We start from the raw sequence: 16,310 nt of genomic DNA, 5'->3' as shown, positions 1-16,310 counted from the left end.
TTTGTAAAACATTGAGGCATAGGACACAATTTTGTGTTTCTTTTACAGTTTCTTTTTAGAAGGCATGTCAATCTTGGACCTTGTCTGAAAATAACCAGTGTGATACAACTGTGCAGGCTGTAACTTAATTCCTTATTGGCGAGAAGATGTTCACATAATTATTAAAGGGTGAGAATTGATTTGAAGGTTTAATCTTGTTCTTAGACTTTTTTGCTGATAAGCATTTGCATAAAATTGAGTGAGGCCCATTTCAAAAGTTCTTGTAAAAAAAAAAAAAAGCTTCAATATTCAGTATTGACGTTGGGAGGTCATATTGTAATTGTATAAGACGTTGGTAAGGCCGCATTTAGAGTTTTGTGTTCAGTTCTCGGCACCATGCTATAGGAAAGATGTTGTCAAGCTGGAAAGGTTACAGTGGAGTTTTATGAGGATGTTGCAAGGACGAGAGGGTCTGACCTACAAGGAGAGGTTGATTAGGCTGGGTCTCTATTCCTTGGCGCACAGGGGGATGAGGGGTGATCTTATAAGGGTGTATAAAGTCATGAGAGGAATAGATCGGGTAGATGTACCAGAGTAGGTGAATTGAGGCCCAGAAGATGTAGGTTTAAGGTGAAGGAGAAAAGATTTAATAGGAATCTGAGGAGTAACTTTTTCACACAAAGGGTGGTGGGGGTATGGAACAAGCTGTAGGAGGAGGTAGTTGAGGCAGGGACTACCCCATCATTTACGAAACAGTTAGACAGGTACATGGATAGGACAGGTTTGAAGGGATATGGATCAAACGCGGGCAGTTGAGACAAGTGTAGCTGGGACATGTTGGCCGGTGTGGGCAAGTTGGTTCGAAGGGCCTGTTTCCACACTGTATCACTCTATAATAAAAAGATATACCTTATCAGATTGTTGAAGTTGATATAAAAGTGGACACTAAATATATATATAAAATCAAAACTAAATTGCTCAACAGCATTTTTCCAGGTGTGCTGTTTGTCACTATTTTAAAATCTAAAGTTATGAACCTGATTGGTACGATGCTCTCTGAAAAAAAGGTGTTGCAATTTTAGGATGTTTTATTATAATTGACTGATTATAGGCGCAAGTTTGCAAATATAAGGTTGCGAACTGGAACTTTAACTGCTGGACGCTGAGACATCGATCAGGCATTTGACATTATGCTGGGCCACTTGACCTGCCATGAATATATGCTTTTATCACTTCTCATTCTTTTCCCAAATACTATGCATGGGTGAAAGAAAGACTTAAAAAGGAAGGCAGTGGGTAGCATTTCTTGTCGGGTTGATATAATCTCTGCTTTTCCTGTTTCCACAATGCTTTTCTAGGATTTGTCGCTGACGATTTAAAATTTATGTGAAGAGGATAACCTAGTCCAGCTGCGACCAGCGTTAATTAATGTTGAGATTCTGGGATCGCAAGTAAAAAATTAATTAGCAAAATTTCCATGGCTTCTCCCATATTCCCAAAAGTTGGAAAGCTGCTGACAGTATGGCGGAAAATATGGATAGTTGGGTTATTTGTGAAGACTATTATTGCAGATTAAAAAACAAAAAACAAAATGCTGGAGTAACTCAGCTGGTCAGGCAGCATCCCTGGAGAACATGGATATTGCAGATTAAACATCGCCTAAGCATATCCATTGCTCTAATAATATTTAAGCAGGTTAACTTGACAAATATTACAGTTTTGAAATTTATAATCGGCTGACAGGATTGTCATTGCCACCTTTTAGAACAGCTTTCTTCTGGCTATCATTTCACTTTCTAAAAGATAAGAATGTAATTAAATTCTACATTTACCTATTGTTTGCATCTCCCAAAATGATAGATTATCATAAGCCCCACTATTGGCAATGAGGAACTTGAACAAAGTAAATTGAAGTTATTTGTCCTTGGTTAGCAATATGAAAGTTAGATTTTTTTAGAATTATTTAAAATGCTGAACATTGCTTTGATTGTTTGATTACATCAGGCAATTGAAAGCAGTTTGAAGAAGAGGCCTGACCTGAAGTGTCATCTATCCATTCCCCCAAACAGATGCCATCTGACCTGCTGAGTTACTCCAGCACTTTGCGTTTTGCTCAAGATTCCAGCATCTGCACTTCCCCATGTCTCAATTGAAGATAATATTCTGAGATTTGCAAAGTTCATAGACTAGGTATAAATTCATGTATTACACCTGAATAATAATTAATGTATGGAAAAATGAAGCAATGTAAAAGACAATTTCAAAAGTTCTATCTTTTCTTGAGAAGACTTTGTTTGGGTTGGAAGGACTTGCCAGTGATCAGGCCTTCCATTCAGATGATCAAATCTCACATGATGTTCAATGACATGAACAGTGCCAAGCTCAGCCAAGTTATGCCAACAAAAGATAAAAGCTGAGGAAAGTCTCAGCAAAGGGGAAATGATTTCATTATGGATGACCGGACATATGTGCAGGGATATAATTATCAGTGTTCGGAAGAATGGATGAACTGCCAGTTTCCTCTCAAACATTAGTTTGATGTCTCTGCACCATCTGTTCCAGCCTATATATCCACTCAGCCATCCACTCTGGTTTATTGTGACGTACTGCAATCATTATTTACAGATGATGTACAAGGTTTACTTTCTGCATAAAATACTCGGATATCAACTCAAATCATGGCAGCTTGGCAGCGCAGCGGTAGAGTTGCTGCCTTCTAGTGCCAGAGACCTGGGTTCGATCCTGACTACTGGTGCTTGTCTGCCCGCAGTTTGTACATTCTCCCCTTGACCTGTGTGGGTTCTCCCCGGGATCCCTGGTTTCCTCCCACACTCCAAAGACGTGCAGGTCTGTAGGCTAATTGCCTTGGTATAATTATAAATTGTCCCTAGTGTGGAGGATAGTGTTTGTGTTTGGGATCGCTGGTCGGCGTGGACTCAGTGAGTCGAAGGGCCTGTTTCAATGCTGTATCTCTGAATCTGCACCGACCAGTGATCCGTGCACATTAACACTATCCTACACACTAGGGACAATTTACATTTATACCAAGCCAATTAACCTACAAACCTGTACGTCTTTGGAATGTGGGAGGAAACTGAAGATCTCGGAGAAAACCCACACGGGTCACAGGGGAAATGTACAAACTCCGTACAGACAGCACCAGTAGTCAGGATTGAACCCGGGTCGTTAGTGCCGTAAGGCAGCAACTCTACCTCTGCGCCACCGTAACTGCTCTATTTAATGTTCACTCATGGCCATATTGATGGTTGGGGCAGGACTGAGGACCTTAAAGGTCCTATTTTCTTCTGTTCTTATGGCTGTGGAATCAGAGGCTCACAGCTCTGGGTGTTCATCCAGTAATTTAGCCAAAACATAGCTGAACCACCATACTTTCAAATAATGTGCTGTATTAAAATTCATTGTCTTGAATCATTATCCAATCTTGACAATTACTTAATCACCATTCATAGATACATAGACAATAGGTGCAGGAGTAAGCCATTCGACCCTTCGAGCCAGCTCCGCCATTCAATGTAACCATGGCTGAGTATCCACAATCAGTACCCCGTTCCTGCCTCCCCCCCCCCCCACCCCCCCATAACCCTTGATTCTGCTAGCCCCAAGAGCTCCATCTAACTCTCGTTTGAATGCCTCCACTGCCTTCTGAGGCAGAGAATTCCACAAATTCACAACTGTGTGATTTTTTTTTTTTTCTTTTTTTCTTTTTTTCTTTTTTCCCCTCATCTCAGTTTTAAATGGCCTACCCCTTATGCTTAAACCGTGGCCCCTGGTTCTGGACTCTCCCAACGTCAGGAACATGTTTCCTGCATCTAGCATGTCCAATCCTTTAATAATTTTATTTTTTTCTATAAGAATATCTCTCATCCTTCTCAATTCCTGTGAATACAAGCCCAGTCGCTCCATTCTTTGATCATATGACAGGCCCGCCATCTCAGTAGCAAGAATGTCCTTCCTCAAATTTGGTCCCAGAACAAAACTGCACACAACACTCCAGGTGTGGTCTCACCAGGGCCCTGTACAACTGCAGTAGCACCCCTTTGCTCCTATACTCAACTCCTCTCGTTATGAAGCCAACAAGCCATTAGCTTTCGTCACTGCCTGTTTTACCTGCATGCTTACTTTCAGTGACTGATGTACAAGGCCACCCTTGCATCTCCTTAAATACTTGATGAAAGAGCAGCAAATATAAATGGTGATGCAACATCACACCTTGTAGACATGAGAAACTGCAGAGCTGGAATCTTGAGCAAAACACACATAGCTGGAGAACCTCAACGGATCAGGCAGTTGAGAAGAATGGACAGACTATGTTTCAGGTTGGGTCCCTTCTGCAGACTGAAGAAGAGTCCTATACTTTATTCATCCTATACTATCCCACCTGTAGAGTGTATCCAAAAATGTCTGTATTTTCTTTCAATTATAAATTAGCAATATAAATAGAAAAATCTTGATCTGAAATGTTGACTGTTTCTCTTAATGTAGATGCTGCCTGGTTTATTGAATGTTTCCAGCATTTTCTCTTATTTCAGAATTTAATTAAAAAAAATATCCAGTCTTTGATATCCTTGCTAATATCCTGGATGTTTCCTTTGATTTTTCATCAGCTGCTATGCCCACTCTAGAAATTGACATTCCAATGTTGATGCTTAAATTAAACTTTCCTTGAAATGATGGTGACATTTTTATATTCAGTTAAGTTAGCTGTCATGTCCTTGTATTGCTGTGAAGTTGGTCAATACATTGTTTGATGCAATATACTTTATCTTCACAAATAATATAAAATGGTTGATTCTTAAAATGAAAACTTGTGTGCAAGTTTAGACATGACAGTTCTTTCACCAGTATTAAAATTGACTTCCCATGGGATTATTGCATCAATATGTCTCAGGATTCTGTGATATTGGATTCTACTATAATTGACATTTTTATCACTTCATGTTTACACCTTGGACTGAATAGCACTATCATAATGTCACTCCCATAAACAAAGTGAGATTCTGATCAAAGTAATGAGTCAGATTAGATTCCACAAAAAATATATTAAGTACATTTGAATAAATAGGCGCATTCAACTCGTCAAATGTTAATATGTTTTACTGTGCATAAATATCTCTAATACTTGCCCATGTTAATAATTTCTTCCCCAAACATATTAACTACTTTTCACTTACATTTCTAGGATGATTGGGTAAGGTGGTTAATAAATTGCAGCCTTATTGATATGATTGTAAACAGTTGTCTTTAGGTCTCCAGTCTTACCTTACTGACTGTTATTGACACAATCTCAGATCTTTCCCTCTGTTATTGGAAATTGTTTAGACCAGCGACTGGTAGATGTGTTGTACTGAAATTCCACCACTGCCTCTCCACGTGTGTATTTGTCTTGGTGGGAGGGGGAGACACAGTGCTGGAGGGTCTCAGTGGGTCAGGCAGCATCTCTAGAGGACATGAATAGGTGATGTTTTAGGTCGGGACCCTTCTTCAGACTTTTACTGTCTTTGCTTCCCAGCCTGAACCAAGGCCTAGTCATGTCCGCCAAAGATGCTACCTGTCCTGACCCGTTCAGTGTGTGTCATATTTTGTAAACCAGCATCTGTAATCCCTTGTGTCTATATTTGCCTTGTCGATGTTTGGAGGTCCTGTCTCCTGACCTTTCAGGTGCTGGACTCAAATTCCTGCGCAGCTGCAGAAGAACAAAAACATTTCCGCAATAACCTACCTGAACTCCCGGTGGCTCAGCACTTCAACTCCCCCTCCCATTCCCAATCCGACCTCTCTATCCTGGGTCTCCTCCATTGCCAGAGTGAGCAACAGCGGAAATTGGAGGAACAGCACCTCATATTCCGTCTGGGGACCTTGCGTCCGTATGGCATTAACATTGAATTCTCCCAATTTTGCTAGCCCTTGCTGTCTCCTCCCCTTCCTTAACCCTCTAGCTGTCTCCTCCCACCCTCCCATCCGCCCGCCCTCGGGCTCCTCCCCCTCCTCCCCCTCCTCCCCTTTTCCTTCTTTCTCCCACCCCCCATCAGTCTGAAGAAGGGTTTCGGCCCGAAACGTCGCCTATTTCCTTCGCTCCATAGATGCTGCTGCACCCGCTGAGTTTCCCCAGCAATTTTGTGTACCTGCAGAAGAACATCCTTTCTCCTGTTCTCAAATACTCTTCCACTGAAGCCCAGCATACCAAAATAAAGGATCAACTTGTATGAAAAGGGAAAGTCGCCTTTTTCCCTTTAAATACGTGCCCTATAATCTGCATTGAAATCACTTGGGATTTAGCATTGTGTGACAGATCAGATCTGCTGCTGGTTCTGAGATCCAGCCTCCTCAGTGCATTGCAATCTGGGCTCCATTCCACTCAATTAGTGGAACATACCGTTAGATTTTGCCTTCCAAATAAATTTTCACCTTCAGAAGAGCAGGCAAGAAACCAACGAAGTCCAGTTTGACAGAACTGAGAAAAGTTACTTTTTTTACTGACATTACAATTTTTATTAATAAAAAGGACAGGATTGCAATCTTCCCTGATTTATTCCTGCACCCTCCCCTTGGAGGCCTGTTTTAACTTGCTTGATGGGTTTGGAACTGATATTTGGAAGGTTAAACATTCAACAGCCTTGCAGCTTGCCCTTGTTAACATGTGTGCCCAATGCAGAGTTCACACTTGATGTGTCGTGACTCACTGAATCGCAGTGTAACAAAAGTGACTTGTCTCCGAGATGGAAATGAACTTGCTAATCAAGATGAAGCTTGATGGATTTTAGACACAAACCTTTTGTGTTCATGTCATGAATGACTGGATCCCAGTTGCAATATTGCATTCTTGTTGTGAACTTCATAACTTACAGAATAGTGAAAGGCTTGGATACAGTGAGTGTGGAGAGGATGTTTCCACTAGTGGGAGAGTCTAGGACTGGAGGTCATAGCCTCAGAATTAAAGGAAGGAGATGAGGAACAATTTATTTGGTCAGAGGGTGGTGAATCTGGATTTATTTGCCACAGAAGGCTGTGGAGGCCAAGTTAATGGATATTTTTAAGGCAGAGATAGATAGATTGTTGATTAGTGCAGGTGTCAGGGATTATGGGGAGAAGGCAGGAGAATGGAACTGGAGGGAGAGATCGATCAGCCATGATCGAATGGGGGAGTTGACTTGATGGGCCGAATGTCCTAATTCTGCTATCACTTGTGACCTTATGACCTTGTAATAGCGCACAGAATTCTAACCTTAAGTTTGTAATTGAATCCTCTATTTAACTCTAATTAATACAGTAACACTCATCAATATTATATTGCAGATGGATGGGGGGGGGGGGGGGGGGGGGGGAGGGGGGCGTGTTAAAACACATTAGAAGTTGGATTCAGGAACCTGAACCTGGTTGAACAGAATCTAGAGTGTGAATGGTCTGGGCCACATATGTAATTGTGTTTGTAGCTTTTTTTAAAGTAATTAGTTTTTTTTGCTACAGCATTAGCCAGCTGTTGTTTTAACATTATTTTTGAACCTGCATGTGACTATATATATTCTTGAATTTAGTAATGATTCCACAGGATATTGACGTACAAGTCAACACCTCTGATTTCCCTCTTCCAATTTGTACATATTATTGGGAAGTAAAAAGATCTTTAACTGTTCATGGGTAATTCTGGAACTTGCTTCAGTGGTGTTGATGTGAGCTGCTGTGGATATTAAAGTGTTTCCAGAGAATATTATTGGTGGGGTGAGAGGTAATAAACTCTAAGAATCGACATATAGTGACCAGCTAGTTTTTGTGATATGATGAAAACAAATTCTGTGTCATCTCCCAAATTTCCTGGTGAGAAATATTGGCTAAATATGTGGAATAGGTTTTATTATGTTTCATTATTTGATGAGTTTCATTATTCTTCTAAGCATATGGCATTGAAAACCCTGAGCCCTCAGTAAAGGACAAATCATCCAGGACGGACTCATGTCAAGCAGTTCTTCACAAAGCTATCTGGGAGCAAATGGCAGATTTGTTTTTATTTAACTGTGATAATTAAAAACATGTTTTTTCATATGTGTATTAAATTATTTTCTAATGGTGTGATAGGCATCTGACGTGCCACAATCTCAGCTGGTAAAATTTGAAGTGAAAATTAAAAAAGCTGTGCGCGTTTAGCAGTCGGGCAGCATCTGTGGAGGGAAAAATGCAGTTAATGTTTCTGGTCAAAGTTAGATATTTTAAATTACAGAGATGGAGGAGGGGTGGAGAGAACGAGGGAATAGTGTGAAGGAGAGGTCGAGAGAGGCAAGGGATGATATTGGTGGTGAAAGCATCATCTGCTCACAGCGTGCCTTTTCCTTTTCTCTCTTCTTTTCCCAATCCCGGCCTCTATTTTTCAGTCTGAAGAAGGGTTCCGAACTGAAACATCACCTATTCCTTTTGTCCCGAGATGCTGCATAACCCGTTGAGATAGTCCAGCATTTTGTGTCTATCTTCAGTATAAACCAGCATCTGCAGTTCCTTCCTGCGCATCCTCTCACAGCTAATCTGTCCAGAGCAGATGTAAATGAGTGTAGAAATCCTGTGTTAGCCTGAACAAGTGGGAACAATTTTATTTTTATCCTTGAGGAGCAGAAAACAAATCACATGGGATTATAAATGTAATCCACTAGTTTTTCGACAGTGTTCCACTAACTTTGGGATTGAATAACTCGAGGATTAAAATGGTAAATGGGATACTGGACAAGATCTGGATAGATGTACCACCCTGGATGGTGTACAACTTAATGAGCATTGTTGGTGCTGCACTTGTTCAGGCAAGACCAGACCATTATCAACATTAATGAACATGTTTTAGATTCCATAGTTATCATGAAGTTTGAACACAAACCTTTGAATTGCAGTCCAGAATTAACAATCTATGAATTTAACTAATGAGCAAACATTATGCCCTTAGGAATACCTTACCTGGCAAGGTGCTGGAGGAGGATTCGATTGTAGCTTTTAAAAGCTGTGGAGATCTTCATGAGAGGCAGCACAGATTGTGGTTGGCAATCTATGATTCGATGCTTAGATGTGCAATTATTCTGCTGCTAATACTGTCCTTGGCGTTCCTTTGGGATACAGCTTTGCCAACTGTTTAGAAATAAGTTTTGAGATTCTATTAGCAACATTTGAGGGCAAGTTGTTGAGGCTATGAACAAATTGCTGTCTGTTCACGGAATAATACCAGATGAAGCCCCTTCGCTGCATGGCAATTGAATTGCTTGAAATAACTTTCTAATAAGTTATTTCATTCAAGATCCTGGTGGGATCTGTTCTCAACAGTGGTTTTTATTTTCATTTATTTCTATTTTTTTGTTAAATAAATCTTGCCATAAAGCTGTACTGAGAAGATAAGATAGTAGTCCCAGTTATGCACCTGCTGCTTTGAATCTTGCATATCACAGGCACAGTGAGAATAAATGTAGATATTTGGCTGGATTTTATAAGATATACAAAGGATGTTGGTAACTGGAGATATATATTTTTTAAATGTAGTCCTTGTTATTGGAATTGCATTCACAGAGTCTGGATTGACCATGAAATAAGTAGTAATCTCTCGGAGAGCGCTCTCCTTAACTGCTGAGCAGTGACACGTGAAATGCTTAAAAAGCCTTTGTGTTATTAGTTAATACAATGCTATGGATACATGCTAATTATGACTGATGTGAATTAAAACCATTTGCATTGGGAACTGAGGTTGCTGTGAGCTCAAGGTAAAATTGTGTGATAATATTGACAAAGGCCTGTCCGATTTGGGCGTCATTTACGCGTCATGATGTGCACATGGTGCGTGGTGACATAGGTAGTGACGCGCGTTTTTTTGGGATTCACAAAATCTTCGCACGCCACCTGCATGACACGCAAATGACGCCCGAGTGGGACAGGCCCTTTAATGTCCACATCTTTTTAAAAAAGTTTAGACATAGATCCTTATGTGATCAAAGAGTTCAGAACAAGATATTCTTGGGATTGCAGGCACATTACGAATCACCGACCATTGTAGTCTATTTTGCATGTATTTCTCTTTTAGATTTTGTTTTTATTCATTATGTATTTGCTTCCACTGAAAATTCAGCACAGTTGAAGTCTAGGATCTGGTCAGAACTGTATGATTATGCAACAGAAAGCATAATATGAACTTTGTTTTATGTAATATTTATTTCAGATATTGATGGTTGTCGTTACTTAGACCCTATTTATATGTGTACACAGCAAGTCCATAAAATATCAGTTTTCTATAAAATTTGCAGTTAGCTGACAGTTTGGCAGGCGGGGTGGGGGGGGAAGTGAGAGCACAAAATTAGATCAATTCACTTGTCGAAACAGATTGCTTGTGTCACAAGTTCCATAAACTGTTGAATTATTGCTGCACTGAAGGTCATTTGCCCCATTCTCATTGCCCTCAGTGAATGATCACAGCCCATATGGTGAAGATATACACAGTCCTCTTGGGTGAAGTATTCTGCGATTATTGTCCCAATAATAATGAAGGAATAGCAATATATTTCGAACTATGGATGGTTTTGGATTTAGATTAAATTTTCCGGTGATGTCCTTCTGAAATGCCTGTTATTCTTGTCTTTGGAATACAATTGATATTCAAAATCAATGATATATGAGTTTTTAGCAAAGATCAAATTTTTAGTTATTGCCATTTAGATGAAGATTGCAAGTTAAATAATCCAATACGCAAACCTCCAGTTCAACACAAGCAAATCTAAGCCATGGACATCTATTTTGTCCCAAGTAATGAGAGACCAGGTTAGCATATCTGGCGAAACTTTAAATTTAGGTTTTAGGTCAGTTTCTAGCAAAAGCATGATTTAACCCAATAGTCTGATAAATAAATTATTGCTGATATTGGAGTTAGCAGCTGCTAGCTACTTGAAGAGACTCCTTTTAACACATACTGGGCCTAGGCAAGCAGAATGCTCCCTGATTCCTGGCCCTCAGGCAAGTCTTTAGTCTTCGCCTGCTGTTCAACCTGTCATGGATAGATAGTTATTGTCACATATGCAATTAAACATTACACATTGAAATTCATTTTGCATTTAATAATGCTGGAGCTACCATGCGTGGTGCAATTTTATCAAGTTCAAAGTCTGGATTCCCACATGTTCGTTCTACCAGAGCGGCTCCCGATCTCCTCTGACGCCCACGACCTGCTCGGTCTGTGAACTGTGGTCCCTCTCTCCTCCTCGTCAGCCATCTTGTGTCCTTTGGGCAACCTCCTGCAGCCAACCTAAAGGTGCTGGAGGCATTACCCCGGTTCTTGACATTACCCTTGATATTACCAAGGTTAGTGGCCCTTGCTCACTAACTTTAGCTCCCTGTGCCCTGTCACAGACCATGTCCTTCCCCAGTCAGTTGCTGCCTGAGGCTGCAAAACTTAAGTCCATTTGTCGAAGTGACATTTGGTGAGTCATTTTATTTATAGCTTTTGTTTTTTGATCCCATCCCCCCCCCCTCCCCAAATTAACGTTGCAAAGTCCAATCTTATTTTTTTTAATCATTAAGTAACTTGTCAGAAATATTGCTGCAAAATATAGTTATAGTGTTCTTAGAGATGAAAACATAATTGGCAGGAATGACATTCAAAACAGCTATTACTAAGTTTGAATGTACTTTGGGACCAGCAAACTGATCTGATATAAAAGTAACTCTTCAGTTTGCACGGTTCTCCTTCATGTTAATAAATAACCTCCATACTGAAAGATTGTAGTACTGGTATGACCATTACGTTTTAGAAACATGGAAAATAGGTGCAGGAGTGGGCCATTTGGCCCTTTGAGCCAGCCACTATGATCATGGCAGATCATCCAAAATATGTACCCAGTTCTTTCTTGAAATCTGATTATCTGGAATAGCTTATTATTGAATATTACAACTCTTGTGTGTTCTGGCAGACAAGCAATGAAGTAGTGGTTGTTTATAAAATGATATTTTGTGGTAAAAATCCTTGTCAAAAATTAAACTACATAATAGATGACTGCAAAACAATGTGACCTAAATTCGAGGCCAACGACTTGAATTTTCTTTGACTGAATGATGGTTTTAATCTGTTTTTAATTCACGTTGCTTCATATTTATTATTGAATTCTGTGGCCCAGGTAGGAAATGAATGCATTTCATTCAATAAGGTATCTCTCTCTGAGGGAAAGGTCATGCAAGTGATTATCCAGATAAATCAGTGTTTACTTGCGACAGAATCTGCTGACAGTGTGGTGCAGCGAATTGTGGAGGTTATTGTCATTCATTAAACATGGAGTTTATTCTTCCATGGTTTATTATTGCACATATGGTTGCAATAATTGCCTGCCCTCTGAAGGGTGAGGTTTGAGGGAGGATTAAATAGCAGGGAGGTAGGAAGCTGCCTTCTGGACAATATTTGCAACACAATGTGTGGCTTTTCAATATTTTGTAATCATAATCATAATTTATTAGCCAAGTATGCTTTGCAACATATGAGGAATTTGGTTTGTGATACAGTCATATTATATAGAACAACTTATTAAATTGAAGTAAAATTTCCTGGTGACTGCGAGCAGCTTGATCAAATACTTGTGCTGCTCAAGAGGCAAAACTGGGTAGAGCTGCATTTTGATCCCTGGTCATATGACTTTTTAAAACATGTCCTAATCCAGAGATACCATCAATTAACTGATATGAAAATTAAAGTTTGCTTTCTCAGGATCTTGATATTTTTCTTCCAAACGTTGCCCCTTGTTTTATTGTGTTTGTTGCCTTCTTCTGGATACAGTTGGGTTAAACGAACAAGAATCAGTGAGATATGCATATGTGTTTTCATTGATCTTCAGGTTTAGTTTAGAGATAATGTGTGACCAATTACCACCCATTCATACTAGTTCTGTATTATCCCTTTTTCTCCCTACATATGAAAAGTAATTTATTGAGGCCAATTAACCTGCATGTCTTTGGGATGCAGGAGGAAAGCGGAGCTCCTGGAGGAAACCCACGCGGTTACAGGGAGAACGGACAAACTCGACACAAACAGAAAACTGTCTCAACGACTTTATATTTAGTGCTTAGGCCTGTTCTGAGTATGAAATGGTGGAGTTATTTGCTGCACAATATCTTGAGTAATTATTCTGCCTTGTTGCTTCAGCTTTTTAAAACTTTTGTTTGTTATTGACTTTTCCTTTTTATAATTGGGTATGAGTAAAATAAGGTCTCTTTGTTGAAAGTAGTTTCATCAAGGTCGAAACCTTGCTGCCATTTGTAGCGTTGAAGAGCTGATGTGTATAAAAAACATTTGAAGGCACTGTTTGAGTTTGCAAAAACACAAAGAAGTGTTGATGGAAATGTTCCCTAAATTAGCTACTGAGCCCGCAGGTTTGACTTGATATTTGTAATTTGAAGGTCACTTTATTGTGAACTCCTAATCCACTACAGAAAGTGCACATGTAGCCTACAGTGATAGTCAAAGCAACACTAAAGACCTGCTGATAGACACAAAATACTGGAGTAACTCAGCGGGACAGGCAGCATCTCTGGAGAAAAGGAATGGGCGAAGTTTCGGGTCAAGACCGTTCTTCTCGTCTCGACCCGAAACGTCACCCATTCCTTCTCTCCAGAGATGCTGCCTGTCCCGCTGAATTACTCCAGCATTTTGTGTCTATCTTCAGTTTACAGCAGCATCTGCAGTTCCTTCTCACACGAAAGGCCTGCCGCATTGTTAACACCGTCTTTTGAATGAAATGTTAAACTGAACCTAAGTACAAAGCGTTATTCCATTAACCTCATCTTCTGCATCCAGTGTTCCTGATTGAATTGAATTGAATTGAATCCTTTATTTGTCATTCAGACCTTTTGGTCTGAACAAAATGCTGTTGCCTGCAGCCATACATGTAATAATAACAAAACACAATAAACACAAATTAACATCCACCACAGTGAGTTCACCAAACACCTCCTCACTGTGATGGAGGCAAAAGTCTTAGAGTTACTGTCTCTTCCCTCCTCTTCTCCCTCTGCGCTAGGATATGACCTCCTTTCCATCGGCGAGACCAAGTGTAGAGTCAGCGTTAGTTTTGCCAAAAACCTGTGTTTGGTTTGCCTAGACCTGCTGGATCTCCTATTTGCTAACCGTTTGAACTCCTTTTCACATTCCCACACTGACCTTTCTGGCCTGGGCCGCCTCCAGTGTCAAAGTGAAGTCACCTGTAAACTTGAGGAACAACACCTCATATTCTGATAGGTAGCTTACAACTTAACTATATGAACAATGGATTCTCTACTTTTAGCCAACTAACCTAGCAAAAAAACAACTCCTCTCCCACCCACTACTCCCCTTTTCACCCTCTCTCCCTGTGTCCCACTTAGATTTGTACCCATTTATATCCTTTATCTTTTCCCTTCCATTCTTTTGGTTTCACACTTCTATCCTTATCTCGCTTCATTTGTCTTTTCATCTTTCCAGCCATCTGCCCATCAGAAAAACTACTTACCTGTATCCACCTATCACTCACCAGTTTTTGTTCTGCCCCTTCTCACTTCATGTTTTCTCCCCCTCTTCGCACTTGTCCTGAACTGAGTTATCAACCACATAATAATGGTTGCGCCTCAAAATGTCATTGCAAAACTCTTAGCAGTATACCACAGAAGCTTAATCAGTCATCTTAGGATGCACAGAACTAGAGAGGAAATGGCCTTGACCACACGGATGTCCATGAAAGACAGTTGCAAGAAGTTCTATGAATGTGTTTATTCATGTGAATGTTGTAATTAGTCAGTAAAAAAGACCGTCTGAATTGCTTTTAAATATCCTGATAGTTTTTGAGAAAAATTGAGTTGTTGCCCAACAAAAACAGACATATTCTATCAAGTAGTCTACATAGACGCTGCCTCACCCACTGAGTTTCTCCAACATTTTTGTCTACCACACTCTATCAATCAGTCTACAACAAGCTTTCTGCTTTCCTTGATTCACCTGATACATATTTGGTACTGTAAGACAATTTTTGAATTTCTTTTTAATAATTTCTTTCAGATTTAGTAGAACATAGTGTTACATTTTGGACGTCAAACTCGGGCAGGACCTAAACTGTGAACAGTAGGGCCCGACGGAGTGTTGTAGAGCAGAGGGATCTTGAAGTTCAAGAGAATAGTTCCCTGAAAGTGGCATCACAGTTTTGTAGGGTAGTAGAGAAGGTTTTTGGCACACGTTCATCAGTCAGTGAATTGAGTTTAGAAGTTGGGATTTTATGCTACAGTTGTACAAAACGTTGGTGTGGTTGCATTTGGAGTATTGTTTTCAGTTGTAGTCACCCTCCTAGAGGACGATTCCATTAAGATGGAAAGAGTGCAGAGAGGAATTTTGAGTTTTCTAAAATTATGATAGAATAGATAGGGTGAATGCACAGAGTCTTTCTCACAGGGGAGGGGAGCAAATAACTGGAGGATAATAAAAAGGTGCTGCAGAAGGTGGTTCATACCAAAGATAGACACAAAATGTTGGAGTAACTCAGTGGGTCTGGAGGCATACATTTGGGGTGATACATTTGATAGCTGCCTGAGAGGTGACATTTCCACACAGGAGGTGTTAGGTATATAGAATGAACTGCAAGAGGAAGTAGTTGAGGCAGGTATAATAACAACATTTAAAATAAATTTGGAGAGGTACATGGATAGCAAAGGGTTTAGAGGGATATGGGGTAAATGATTCTTCCTTAAATGCGGCACCTTGGTCGGCATGGGAGAGTTGGGCCAAAGGGCCTGTTTCCATGCAGTATGACTACTTTAAAAATTATGAAATCATCTGAGGATAACAAATACATTTTACTCATTTGAAAGTTTACCCATTATTCTGTACCCAGCTTCTATCTTTTATATTAAACACAATATTAATTCCATCTGTTCCAGTGTAGTTCGTTACAGCAATTAAGCAGAATTGTAAAATCTGTGGCAAGATTAAACAAATTTGCATCTTTCCTCCTTTGCAATGATTTTTATGACTGTAATAAAAAAAGTTGTTTAAATAATTTACTTCTGTATTTTCTGTGGAGCCTCTGCTCCTTTTAAAGCTGAATAATAATATATCCTTTGCATAAAAGGGAAATCTTTAAGTTTGCTTTATTTGATGGTATTATTTGTTGTTTCAAACACGTATGAAGGTGGATACAGTTCTCCAACTTTTGATGTATAGAGATGTCTCGGTAGTTACTTTCTGAACTGCAAGGCTGTTCTTGGCACAGCAGGAGAACGGTTTCCAGGGATAGTTTCAAATGATTGTCACGATTGTTATGGGCTTTATGATGAAAATAATTACAAGAACATGGATT

At 39.8% G+C, this 16,310-nt stretch overlaps 1 protein-coding gene and 1 long non-coding RNA gene across 5 annotated transcripts in view; both read left to right on the top strand.

Moving 5' to 3' along the window:
• LOC116991390 (opioid-binding protein/cell adhesion molecule homolog) overlaps positions 1-16,310 on the top strand; it is a 1,877,101-nt gene that overhangs the window by 86,525 nt on the left and 1,774,266 nt on the right. The window lies entirely within an intron of this gene.
• LOC116991391 lies at positions 622-15,684 on the top strand. The gene is made up of 3 exons (XR_004416775.1): positions 622-666; positions 15,178-15,180; positions 15,576-15,684. It is a non-coding gene; the product is annotated as an uncharacterized LOC116991391 (long non-coding RNA).

This window comes from Amblyraja radiata, chromosome 33, assembly GCF_010909765.2.
Source record: "Amblyraja radiata isolate CabotCenter1 chromosome 33, sAmbRad1.1.pri, whole genome shotgun sequence".
NCBI classification, from domain to species: domain Eukaryota; kingdom Metazoa; phylum Chordata; class Chondrichthyes; order Rajiformes; family Rajidae; genus Amblyraja; species Amblyraja radiata.
The sequence above is the reverse complement of the archived record's forward strand: the minus strand, read 5'-3'. Positions and strand labels throughout refer to the sequence as shown.